Genomic DNA, 11360 nt, shown 5'->3' with positions numbered 1-11360 from the left:
AAGCCTTCAACTCCTTGAAGAAAAAGATTAGTACAACACGAGTACTAGCACTACTCGATCTTCAAAGACCATTTGAGATTGAAACAAAAGCCAGTGACTATTCCATGGGAGTAGTGTTGATGCAGCACGGTAAACCCATATGTTATCATTCGAAGACATTTAATTCCGCAGTAGGTAACTATCCCATATATGATAAAGAATTGTGTGCATTATTACAGAGTGTGAAAAAGTGGAAACATTACTTAATGGGCAAAGAGACAGTTATACATACTGATCATCAACCACTTCAATATCTACACTCCCAAACTAAGTTGCAGCAATGAAGACACTATAGATGGATGGGTTTTCTATAATAGTTTCATTTAGTCATCAAATATAAAAAGGGCATACACAATAAAGTTGCAGATATGTTATCTATACCAATTATAAATGCATCTACTATAGTAAAGCATAATTTAGTATTTCATGAGAGCTACATGGAACAATATGCTCAAGATATAGATTTTAAAGATCTATATGCAACTTTAATTCAAGGAAAACAAGTAGAAGAATTGGATTATCATGTTAAGGACCAACTCTTGTATCATTTTTGGAAGCTATGCATTCCACAAACTGAAAGAGTAAAGATAATTCGAGAAGCACACACTTCTCTAATATCAGGTCACTTTGGTGTAAGTAAAATAGTTGCGTGCAGCTACAAAGATTTTGTTATTGGCCAAAAATGAATGAGACAATTTCTAGATATGTAAGAGGGTGTCCCATGTGTGCTAAAAGCAAGCCCAACAATAGAAAGCTAGGCTTGTACACTCCACTAATAGTTCCTTATCATTCTTGGGAAAGTGTTTCCATGGACTTTGTTGGAGGACTACCTAAATCTAGGAAAGGTCATGACTATTTATATGTTGTTGTGGATAGGTTCAGCAAAATGTGTATTTTAATACCTTGTAACAAACAGATTACAACCGAACAAACTGCAAAGTTGTTCTGTTAGCATGTATGGGTTCATTTTGGATTACCCACTTCGATAATATCTGATCGAGATACCCGATTAGTGGGAAATTTTGGTCAAGTTTGTGGGAATTGATGGACACCAGGCTGAAGAAAAGCACAACTTTCACCCACAAACAGATGGCCAAACAGAAGTGATCAACAGGACAGTGATCTAGTTGCTCAGAGGCTATTGCAACAAGCATCCCAAACTTTGGGATGAACATTTATGTTATGTGCAGCATGCTTAAAACGGAGCTAAAATTCTTCTACACAGAGATCTCCTTTTTAGACCTGTTTTGGTTTTACACCAAGGTCTCCCTTGCATTTTATCTTTGGTAAAGACATAACAGTTGATGGACATAGTGATGTGGATAGGCAACCAAGTTCATTGAACAAATCCAAGTGATTCACCAGGTAGTATAGGAACAGCTGGAAAAGAGCCAAGCCAAGTAAAAGGCAAGGCATGACAAGCATCAGATGGAGCATAGTTTCCAAGTTGTTGATCAAATCTGGTTGTATATTAGCAAAGACAGAATGCAAGGTGAAGGTAGGAAGCTGAAACCAATAAGGTATGGACCTTTCAAGATACTTGAGAAAATTGGTGAGAATGCTTTTCGCCTTTATCTACCAGCTTACATGCACATCTACTCAGTGGTTAATGTAGACAACTTGAAACTATTTGAACCTTCATTAATTGAAGATCTCGAACAACAGAGTCAATTGCCTTCTATTGATGATCTGTTACTGGAATATCTTAATGAGTTGTAGGAAGATACAGTTTTGGATAGGAAGGTAAGAAATACACACAGAGGGGATGTTGAATACCTCAGGATCAGACTCAAAGGTTCAAAGCCAAGTAGTGAAAAATGGATAGAAATTGAGCAAGCAAGGAAGCAAGACCCTCACTTGATTGATGCTTGAAAGAAAACCAACCTTTGATGGTCCAAAAGCTTTTTCAGTGGGAAGGCCATGATTCGAATTGGATCCTAGAAACTCTCTAAGTTTTCATGACTATTTCAAATTATCCTAAAAGATTCAATTCCTAGAAAAGATCAAAGCTATCAGAAGGAATCCTCGTAACAGTTGCAGTTGTGGCCAGAGCAGAGTAACGAGGGCCCTTGGTCCAACGTGCAGACTGTTGGCCCATGGTAAAGCACACTGGTACAAACTGGCAACACCAGAGGCCAAATCAAGAAATGGGGGTCGTTTCTGATACGCGATTAGCGCTAAACCGCTAATTGTGTATCGCAGGGCGTCCCCCTCAGTGAAGGAAAGCCTCGAAGCGCTTGGACCCGAAATCGCTATGAATAACGGAAAAGAAACTGTTTCGGTTCCGTAGCACAGGATTCCACAAATCGGTAGGATATTAGAAGGCCTCAAGGTAGTAAGCAATTTTGACTGAGTCCTTCACGATGCCACACATCAAGAAACACGCATCCGGTGGATGAGAGAGAAAACCACTCGCATCGGACGGGTAAACATTGTGCGACTTGTCCGCTCAATATGAAGGATGATCATAGGATATGGGGGGCACAAATAAACAGTGAAGATGCGTCCCGATGATTGACCGGATTCGATAGGTCAAAAATCAAGATGACAAGGGATTTTAGGGGTGATCTTGAAGCAAACAGAATTAACGACCAATCAAAAATGATTCAAGGAATCTGACACCATGTTCATTGGGAAACAGGTGGCCACCTCCCTGCCAGGCATTACCCAATGATGATGACGTAGAGTAGAGGAATTCGAAAGGATAGAGGTAAGGAAACCAGAAGGCCGTGAAGTGGAAACGAGCAGTCAAAGAACAGACTGGCTTTAAAGCCATGAACTGACAGAAGAATAGGAGAGGCACACACAGAGATGAAAGAAGCTAATAGCATAGAATAGAGAGTAGAAGCCAAGCTGACCTGAAGGTAGCATCGAACCAGATAGAGCCAGAGAGAGTCAAAGAGTCTGTGTAATCCATTGAAGGCTTGAGAGGTTCAAGCAAACTCCTCGGCATAGGCCTGTCATACTACTGTGACCCACAACAATTGAGTTTCAGTAAGGAGAGTCTATGCGCTCCACTCCTACTGACTTAGTTTTGTTTAGTGAGTCTCGAATCGAGCTCATTGTTGTAAAAGCTCTACTTGAAAACATAATAGAGAGGCCACCACTGAAGGGTTGGACCAGGAGACGTAGCCCAGGAGCATTGGGTGAACTCCTTATTAAACTTGTTTTGTTTACATGTTTGACTGTTATGTTTTCTTTGATTGCCTCAGTGTCTATGTATTCTAGCGATCTTATTGATCTGTTGCATAAGTAACATAGGCACACCCATGCACATGTGTCTGTAATACCTTTAATTCTTTGTCCTAGATAAATTCCATATCATTTATGGTCATTATTAAAACATGTTTAATTTTTACTTAGGAAAGAAAAATGTTATTCTACCGAAAACATTAGTGTGTTTTTTCCTCATAAACAACTGTTTTTTTGCACATAAAAATTCAGTTTTAGTAGCATTTTTTAAAAATGTTGAAAATTGACCCTAAAAAAAACCATCATTCTAGTATCAACACTTTTCGTTTTCAAGGTGTTTTTTGCACGAAAATTCTATTGTCATTGCCATTTTTAAAACATGTTCAAAATTGACCATAAAAAGAAAAAACCATCATTCCAGTATACACACTTTTCACTTTTAGCACTATTTTTGATGTTTTTTTTGGGTTTTTTGCCAGAGTTACCCTTTTGAGTTTATAGTTCCCGTTTCAAAGCTTACATTGTTTAGATTTGTTATATTGAATTCAAATCATGTGTGACAACATTAATGCCATTAGAATCTCTAAAAATCCCGTCATGCATTCAAATACCAAGCACATTCCTATCAAGTTCCGTTTCTTAAGAGAATAGGTTATAGCTAATGTTGTTCGAATTGAATATGTAGCAACTAAAGAATAACTTACGAACATATTTATTAAAGGGGATGAAGATTACTTGTCCCAAGGAGAATAACAATTATGAAGAAGATGATGTCTTGTTTCAGGGGGAGCTTAGTGTGTTGCCAAAAATACTAAAGGTGGAAATTGTTGGACAATTGGCATTAACTGAATGGTTGGTGACACTTGGTGTGTTGGCATTGATTCCAGCTAAAATATAATTAAGTATGGAAGCAACAGATGTTATCTCTGATTAGCATGTTATTAAAGGGGATTCCCATGGTCGCTACAATACTCTATAGAGAATCACCATAGTGGAAGGCTTAGTGGAGATAGCTTAAAAGGATGACTATGCTGCCTCAGGAGTCCCAGGCTTTGAAGGATATTCTGCCCCATGTGTTTAGCTCAGATGTTCCTAGAAATGGAATAGTTGGTTGAAGCAATGATAATACTAAGAGGGGGGTGAATCGATATTAAGGCTAATCTTACATTTTTATGCTTATTTAGTTTTCTTATTCAAGATTGGCACCCATCCATATAATGAAAAACAATATGTAATATGGAAGCAACATGAAATCAACATACAAGCATATGCACCATGAGTATCATACACATGAGACACAATGTTTTTACGTGGAAACCATTTTGGGAAAAGAACCACCAAAGCTTGTTGTTGTTATTGATGTAAATAAGAGCACCTACTCTATTACATCAATCTGTTTTGTGAGCACCCACTCACAGGAAGCACAAACTCCCTTTAATTGTTTTCTAGCATCGGCTTGAAGGAAGCACCAAATCCCTCTTTTTGTAGACACCTGTCATGCTTACGAGAAGCACCATTTGAGGGACCGACCTCATGGATTTGTTGCAAGCACCAACTTGCAGCTCCTTGCATTTTTGCAAGCCAACTTGCAGGAGTCACCAACCCCCAAGCCTTCTCAAGCACCCACTAAAGATGGAATCACCAAATTCTCCTATGCAGGCACCAACCCACACTCAAGTAAGAACTAAATGTTCTTTGTAAAATGCAGCCATTGTGCATGGTCTTAGCTTTGTTCACTGCTCAGTCTCGTCACTTTACAACAACCCATTGAGATGATCAACAAAAATCACCCATTACTCTCCACACAACTATGTCTCTAGTCTTCATTGATATGCACTCATATCTCGAAATTTTTGTCTTCATATCAGAGGCTCAACTCTCAGCCTTCTTTCTCTGCTCATGCACCTTCAGCCTTTCTTGCAAAGCATAGGAAAATATGACCTTTCTCACAAAGATCATAGGAAACTTCCGGCCATTACTCACAATAGCACCACTCTCAGGATCTCTTACCTTTACATAGGAATTCTTGGCCCTTTGTAGTAGAACTATCTCTCTCTCAGCCTTACACAATAGTGCACACTCTTAGAGATTTTTTTCTTAGCTGTTTGGAAACTATGTTGCTTCCCCCCAACTTCCTCATCTGAGCTCCTCAGTTTTGTTCCTTTGTTGTCCCCTAATCAATTCTGTCACTTTGTCATGAATTCACATTGTACGAGTGTACCTCGACATTGCTATACCATTCTATTGTTCCATCTAACTTGGTCTCTACCACTACATTATCCATGAAAATGGGAACTTGACTATTTTCTCCATACTGATAATAAATTCTGAGTCCACCTACACACTCCAACCAGGAATAGTCCTCTCTATGAATAAACATCCTTTCACTGAGGCTCTCCCTGCTTATTCGTGGTTTCTCATGGCTTGGTTTTCCTTTGGCATGGTTCCTTTGTGGATAGTTGTTGTCGTTGCGTTGTCTCTGAGTTTTGTACTAGTCTGTATGACGCCATGAACCATCTCTACCTATCTGCATCATTTTTATGGTAGCTGACCCATTCATCCACTTAACTCACTCAGATATGCATCAAAACGCAGAGATAACTTACCTAGCCTCAAGGTAGACCCAACACTCTTTCTCGAATATCGTGGTCATTCTTATCTTGATGCAGTGATCTTTGACAATCATCATCAATCCTGAGACCAACTCCTTCATTTCCACATTTAATATCGTAGTTGTGAACCTCGATGGCCTTAAAGCCCTATAATTCCTTATCGCAGTGATAACATATCGCAATATTCACATTGGTATAGTACTCTAAACTCTTGATTGCCGACCTCTGATATGATGATCTCCATTTGCTTAGCCTTTCCCACATTTATCACTATAGGACTGAGGGCCCTGACCTACCACTTAGCCTTGAGGTGCCAGAGCATTTTTTATCCTGTCGGGGGATATTTCTCCTTTGTTAAGTGTTTGACGCCCTTTTTTCTTTAAGTTATTCAAGAAATATAACATATCTACTTGCAAAGACCTTGTAATTACTTGGATCATACATTTTATATTCTTTTTGATTAGTACAATATCCATCAAAATGAATTTGATAGCTTTGGCATCTAATTTTCTTCTATCTTCTTTAGGAATATGAGCAAAGGCCTTGCATCCAAATATCCTTAAATGACTAAAAAAATGCTTCAAATGGTGTCCTATGCTCAAGTTTTTTTTGTAGGGCTTGTATTTTTGAGGTATACAGTTGTAATAATGGCTTCAACCGAAAAAATATTAGGAAAACCTTTAATTTTTAACATACTATAAGCACATTCAACTAATGTTCTATTCTTCCTCTTGGCTAATCCATTTTCCCGAGGTCTATGTGGTACTGTAAATTGTTGCATAATTCCATTTTGATTGCAATATTTGATAAAAGCTCTCGAAGTGTACTCACCATCTTTATTTGATTGAAGGATTTTAATGCTCCTTCCTGATTTCTTTTCAACCATACCCTTGAATTATTTAAAGTATTCAAGAAAATCACTTTTATTTCTTATAAAGTATATCGTGCTGTATCTAGTGCTATCATCAATAAATATAAGAAAGTAATATGCTCCACCAAGTGACTTAGTCTGCATTGGACCACATACATCAGTATGCACTAGTTCAAGTATTTCACATTTTCTTCTATTTTCATGCAAATGAAATTATTCCGTATGTTGTTTTCCTAGTGCACAACATTCACATTCAAAGTGTTCACCCTTAATATTTGGAAGGCCTTCTATCATCAATTTATCTTGTAGTAACATTAGATCATTATGATTCAAGTGTCCATGCCTTTGATGCCAAAGCTCTATATTCAACATGCATGTTGATGCCAAAGCTTGATGCCCATTCTTAATTACATCCAACTTGTATAATCCTTCAACTCCCATTGCTTTTGCAACAACCTTGGAGTTTTCCTACACATCCTTTACCAAACAATGCGATTTCACAAATTCAAATTTTGAATGTTGAAATGTAATAGTAGAGATAGGAATTAAGTTATTATTTAATCCTAGAACATACATGACATTTTTGAATTTGTTTTTCTTGTCCATTAGGCATCGTGACACTTATAACCATATGATTTAATTTCAAGTGATATATTATCTCCTAAATAGACGTGTTCACCATTATTAACCTCATGATAAGTATCAAACCAATCTCTTTTGCATGACATGTGGATTGATGCACCATAATCTATAAACCGAACACTATCATCATGAGATTCTGTTGGTAGAGCAACATTGGACACAAATAATTTAAGATTGCTAAAATCATGACTAATTGCTTCATCTCTGTCAACATAATTTCATGAATGCCTTCTTTGTTTAAATTTATTAGACCTTCTTTTCATGCAATTCTTAGCAAAATAACTAGGTTTTCCACAGTAATAACACACATCATCTCTACTTGATTTGGTATTTTTCCTTGGTGAAGGTGTACCTTGAAATGATTTTACTTGTGGATTTTTTCTTTTATTTTTCTCCCACTATTTACCTTTGAAGGAATGGTTCCCTTTAGCCATCAATGCTAAATATCAATTGGGAGATTTATGTTTAATATGAATTCTCTGGTTTTCTTCTTGCATAAGTATACGTACCAACTCATCAAACATAGGAGCCTTCTATCTAGCTGAAATACCAGTGATAAACATTTAAGATTGATTAAGCATTCCATTTAATGTCACAGTAACCAATTTTGTAATAGATATTGTTTCAAAAATGTCACCTAATTTATCCTTTAGATCCTTAATTCTACAAATAAAATTACTCACACTTTCATTTTCTTCCATCTTAATTAAGCGAAGCTTACTCTTTAAATACAATATTCGATTTGTAGTGTTCATCTCAAACAAATTTTTGAGATTGTCCCATGTCTCCTTGTATGTTTTTCACTCTCTAATGTGTGGAATAATGTTTCCCTCAACGAACAACTAAAAAATCAACTTCACTTTGTTTTTGTCTCGCTCCCAATATTGAATTTCAACGTCTGTGGATTGAATGGCACTAGCTTGAATTCAACTCCAAACACAATCGTCCATATATTGTATCCTTACATCAAAGTCTGCAACTTAAACTTCCAATTTGCATATTTTTCATTGTCTAACTTATTAGATTCAGATAAATAAGATTCTGCGAATACATTACCCATGTTACTTATTTTCACCAAGTACCAAACACCAAAAAATACTAATTTAGACCATTAATTTCCTCACATATAAACCCTCAAGCACAATTCATAAAATTTTATCTAATATCATTAGATAATATGGCAGCCTCTATTTTTTAATCTTTCTTCTCCCTTTTATATATTATTCCTTAATCCAAAAAACATTACAATATTTCACCACTCACCACCATCATAGCTCCTCGTCTTCATTAATTCTTTAAAAGAAAACCTTCAGACAAAACAAGATATACCGATTTTCATAAAATTAAAAACCACAAAGTTCTCCCAAATCACAAAAAGAACAACCAAAAACAATGACCACAACTACCTTTTCCGCTTAGATCGAACTTCCAATATGTAAAATATCACAATTTTAGACTGCCGAATCTTTAACTTAATTCGAAATAAAACCAATAAAAAACTTCATTTTTTGTCTTTTTAGAATACCAAATTTATCCCCTAGTATGGTATGACTTTTAGAATATATGGATAAAATTTAGTGTAGTAGATTTATAAAAATATTCAGAGTATGGTTTTACCCTTACGCAAACCATGTAACAGTGAAGGCTCCTTGAGCTCCAGACCGACACAGACAGTGATATTGGTAAAGAAGAAACAACTCTGTCTCACTATCACTACAACAACTATTTCCTCTAGTGGGTCTCTGATCGCACTCTGTAGTTTTGCTGTGCTCTACAACAACCCCCCATTTCATATCATCATTATTTATAAATATTAACATATGAAATGGGTCCCTTTAAAGATTAATTGGTATCAATACTTATTATTGTTCAAAAAGGTCCGATAATCAAATGAACTCATTTTATAAAACCCTTTTGAGAAACCCATTTAAAGAAATAAGGCAAATCTTTGTCATTGCGATAAAGCGATCGCAAGGTCACATATCGCAATGACATAAGAAATATAAATAAGCAGCACATTGATTTCCACCGATGCGATATCGCAATCGACAATCGGCAATACTTCATGCACATTTTAAAGTGCCCCATGCCATTAGCCCCGATGCGATGCGAAATCGGCGATCGGATATCGGCGGTAATCTTTACTTAAGTCTTAATATGCTCAAAGCTTTTACCCCGATGCGATGCAGTCGGCAATCGACAATATCCAATGCACATCATTAAGGCACACAGTTCATACCCCCGATGCGATCCGATATCGCTATCGGCGATCGACGATACATTATATGTGCACTTTATAATCCTCATTCTCCGGACGCGATGCGATAAAGCACAGTTTTCAATAAAAGGCCGTTAAGTGATGGGATATCACAATTCATTCATATTTAAATCTTGATCGGTTAAGCAGTCATTTACCTGCACTCAACCGCCAAAACGCCCACTGCACGCTTAAGTGAATCATTCAGCCGAATAACGATATAATGGGCATTTAAGGGATGACAGGTTTTAAACGGCCAATCAATGAGATCATAATTCTTAAAATCTTTCCATAGATTGTGTCCATGCCCATTTTTAAAGGCTAATCCCTTATTACGCATCTGTCCATATTTTCTCATCATTTGCAAGTTTTCATTGCTATTTGTCTGTATCACGTATATTTGCGCCACTGTGCAGAATTCATCCATAGAAGGAAGCTTAAATAAGATGGGGAAAGAATCTAAGAAGACCACAGGTGCCTCCACTACATCAGCAGCAGGAAAAGCTCTTGTGGACAAGAAGAAGGGCTTAATTTCTGATACTACGTGTACGAGTCTCACCAGATTCACTTGGAAAGGCACTTACAATTTGATTGAAGCCGAACAACCAGAAAAGACAATAATAGAAGCTACTGCGGATCCTACTCGCAAGTCTGATTGTACTCTCAAAGATTTAGCCGACTCTTTCCTTCACAGAATAGCGGCTAGGGGCAAATTCTCCCATACACAGATGTAGTGCGGTTGACGATTCCAGAAATCCCAATTTTGGACAGAACTTTCAACACTAGAGATGGGAGAATCTTCGAATCGTTCAGGCCAGATGATCTAAGACAAATGTATCATTTGCCCGAGCCAGAGAAGATATATAATAAAGCATTCCTGGAGAAGTTTGCAAGCGAAAATGAAGTTGAATCCGAACCCATCCAGGATTGGAGACAAAATCCAGCCAAACACAAGCACGAATCTTCGGGTAGGTACTCAGTCGATTCTCTTGCTTCTCCTTATTTCTATGCGGGAATAATGATGTGTAGATTATGGGGATTACATGACTTTGCTAATTTTACCATAGAGATGGTTCCTCTAATGGAGGCAGCTGTAAACGGTATAATTATGGATTGGGCTACCATCCTTTCTGACAAATTAGCACAAGTTGTGCGCGACTTTAGACATCAGACTATCGTCACAGAAAGGAAAATTCCCCCATTTTATTACAGTGCATATATCTTAGATACACTATGTTTCAATTCTGAATTCCCCGTGCTCAGCTGGAGGTGGACACCACAAGATCCCACGGCCATCCACATATACCATCAGAAACTATGGAAGTCCTCTTACAAGCACCATCTGTACCAAATCTGCAATGGCTTTATGGTGCCTATTCACTATTCTATTTTTGACAAACCCATTCCCAAGATTTCCTCTCAAGCTTCGTTTGATATAGCAGCGGTAGCGAGTTGGTTTGGGGAGGAGAAATTTACCTACATAAGAGTTTTCGGCAGCCAAGCCGACCCACATGTTCTCCCTCTGTGTATACCAGACAAGCTGCTAGCAAGAGAAATCGCCTATCAGATTATGGCTGAGAGTGTTACGCAAACTCTCAAGAAAGAAAAGAAGAGGGGCTGGCCCTCTTTTCCCTTCAGGTGTGGTGTCTATACTCTGCATGATCTCAAACATGCAGAAAAGGAAGCCACAAAGCTTCAATCTTTAACTCTGGCGACTATCCCAAACAGGCCATATGATCCAAGCAAA

The sequence above is a fragment of the Pinus tabuliformis genome, chromosome 4_2 (genome assembly GCF_031772625.1).
Source record: "Pinus tabuliformis cultivar Carrire ecotype Pingquan chromosome 4_2, CPIR1, whole genome shotgun sequence".
Lineage (NCBI taxonomy): Eukaryota > Viridiplantae > Streptophyta > Pinopsida > Pinales > Pinaceae > Pinus > Pinus tabuliformis.
The sequence above is the reverse complement of the archived record's forward strand: the minus strand, read 5'-3'. Positions refer to the sequence as shown.